The sequence below is a fragment of the Hordeum vulgare genome, chromosome 6H, assembly GCF_904849725.1.
Source record: "Hordeum vulgare subsp. vulgare chromosome 6H, MorexV3_pseudomolecules_assembly, whole genome shotgun sequence".
Classification (NCBI taxonomy): domain Eukaryota; kingdom Viridiplantae; phylum Streptophyta; class Magnoliopsida; order Poales; family Poaceae; genus Hordeum; species Hordeum vulgare.
In genome coordinates this window covers 20,298,276-20,301,407 of record NC_058523.1, presented here as the reverse complement: position 1 = coordinate 20,301,407, position 3,132 = coordinate 20,298,276, and positions in this window count along the sequence as shown.

The window sequence follows — 3,132 nt, the reverse complement described above, 5'->3', positions numbered from 1 at the left end:
TTTACTTGGAACGGCAGATAGATACCGCAAATATGTAGGTATGGTGGACTCTCATGGAAAAACTTTTGGGTTTATGGAAGTGGATGCACAAGCAGTATTCCGCTTAGTACAAGTGAAGGCTAGCAAAAGACTGGGAAGCGACCAACTAGAGAGCGACAACAGTCATCAAGATGCAATGAGTTTGACTAACATTAAATGCAAGCATGAACAGGATATAAATCAACATGAACACGAACATCATAGATGCCATGTTTATTTTGTTTCAACTACATGCATGAACATGCGACAAGTCAAGCCACTTGAAACATTCAAAGGAGAATACCATCCTATCATACTACATCATAGTCATCTCAAAATCTATGTTGGCAATCAAGACAAACCATTATAAGCTCTCAGCTAAATAAGTATGGCATCAGAAACTATGATCTCTAAGTTGTCATTGCAAACATGGTTCTCTCACAACAAAGCTAAATCTGGGTCGACAAGCTAGTCATATTGACAAAAACAAAATAGATAGAGTTCATACCAGCTTTTCAGTCTTAGTCACTTCATCATATATCATCATTGTTGCCTTTCATTTGCACGATCAAACGCTGTGAACGATAATAAGAGTGCTCGTGCATTGTACTAAGCTGAATCTGGAGGCAAACACAAAGGAGAAGACAAAGTAATATGGCTCTTTTGAAAGCTAAACAGGTAAGCATGTAAGAACCCATAAACATTGTAACCAATATCTTCTACCTTGACACAAAGAAAAATAAAACGATTTACACGGGAAAGCTCCCAACAAGCGAAAGAAGAAAGAAAAATATTTTTGGGTTTTCTCAAAAGGACACAAAACAAGAAAACAAGAAAACGAAAATAAACTAGCATGGATAATACAGTGGCAAAGTGTAAACACCGGCTAACAAAGTGAAAGCATAAGCATGAATGTAAAGTCGGTGAGAACACATACTCCCCAAGCTTAGGCTTTTGGCCTAGCTTGCTCTACTCCCAAGGTGGGAAATAACCAGCTCCAGGATATTCCGGAGCAGACTGTGGATGCCACTGCTGTGTGAGCTCCTCTGGCTCCCACTGATAAACTGGCGTCTGGTACTTGACTGGCGGCTCGGGCATGGGTGCCTGTGGTTGGGCCAAGCCTCAATATGCGTAGATGTCCGAGGGCATAATAGTAATAGTAATAGTCTCTCGAGTACCCTGACTAAATACTAGGTTATAAATAATCCGTCTACTAGCATCTCTATCCAGAAAATCATGGCGAACCATGCTGTCATAATCCAGATATTTCTCAGGGAGAAGCATCTCTCCTTCCTCTCCCAGTCTAATGGGTACCTCAAAGTGTGTGGAAAGACGGGTAGCGTAGATACCTCCGTAGACGACACCTTTAGAATGGTTCAGGTTCAACCGTTGAGCAACTATAGTGCCCAAGCTATAAGTCTTATCATTATAAAGGCTTTTGCGCAAAGCCGCAAGGTTTGGAGAACAAAGTGATCCAGCCTCCCCACGGCGAATCAAATATTTTCCCACAAATAATGAGAAGTACCGATGCATAGGAAAATGTATGCTAGCAATTCTAGCGCGAGACACTCCTCTCTCCTCTCCAACAGCAATAGAACCAATAAAATCCTCCAAGTCCCGTGGACGAGGGTCACGGATATCCTCAACATAAGGTATTTTTCATACATTGCAAAAATCTTGCAGCGTCATGCACTGGGGGACATCGTATATCATGAACTCAACCATGGAAGGATTCTTCCTCGGATAAAAGTTGAAGCTTTGAACGAAAATATTGGTGAGGAGGAGGTATTGTGAGCACTTATCTTCAACGAACGCAGTAAGACCTGCATTCTCCACCAAGTAATAAAAGTCTTCATAAAGTCCGGCGGCGCGCAAAAATTCATCACTTGGCCACTCGCACGCTCGAACTTCTGTGACTCGAGGAACTACGCACTTGGGGTGGTTCTTCTCATCCTCCTTGGGGTTACGGCTTGAGGAGCCTCTCAAGAACCTCCTCATCTTTTCCTTTTTCTAGCTCTGAAAAATTCTGAAATTTTTAGAGACTTCGAAAGAAAAGTGAATAAAGATTAACCCAACTTGTAGCAACTACTCCTACTAGTGCCTAGAGACCGTATCACGCGCTAAAACTACTTGGGACCAGCTAAAATCAACATTTCTAGCTCAAGAACAGGGTCACCAAGGTAGCAAGAATACGCGAAGGATGAAGCACTAGAGCAAAAACTAATTGGACCAATGGAGGAGTCACTTACCAAGGAGTAATTTCCCCAAAACGGTTCGGATAATGGTGCTTTGAGCAAGGAGATCGAAAATCACAGCCAAATGAGCAAGAACACGGGTTTGAGCTGCGAAACAATTTTTTTCTGGAGGTGGAAGAAGAGGCTGGGAGCTGGAATGAGTGGAGGGGGTTCCTGTGGGCCCCACAAGCTTGCACTCCGCCACCAGGGGGGTAGGTGGTGGTGGCAGGGCTTGTGGCCCACTGGTCTGCCCCCCAGGCCAGCTCTCAGGCCCAGTAATTTTCAAAAATTCCAGAAAAAATCATACTAAATTTTCAGGACCATCGGAGAAGTTTTATTTTCGAGGTATTTTTCTCCGGGACGCTAAAACAGAAAACAGGGAAAGCTAAACTAATTCTATTATTTTTCTTCTGAGCAAAAGAAAATGAAAGCTTAAAACAAAGGTATGTGACTCTTTGATTCATCTGTTTCATGGTCATCGAAAGAAATCCGTCAATGGGATTGATCAAGTCCTTATGACAAAACCTTCTCGAATTGAAAGAGAGAATGAAGAATTTTCGAATAGCCACTAAGTCACCTCAATAGGGATATGTATCTCCCCAACAAGCAAATCATACTTCATCTTGACACGAGGAATAGGGCATTCAAAGCTCCCAATAAGAATCGATGAAGTTTTTTCGATAGCATTGATGCAATGTACATGATATCGTTTCTTCGAAAAGTGCACTGTGTGCTCATTACCGTTGACATGGAAAGTGACATTGCCTTTGTTGCAATCTATAACAGCCCCTGCAGTGTTTAAAAAGGGTCTTCCGAGGATGACAGCCATGGCATCGTCCTCGGGAATATCCAAGATAACAAAGTCTGTTAAGATAGTGGT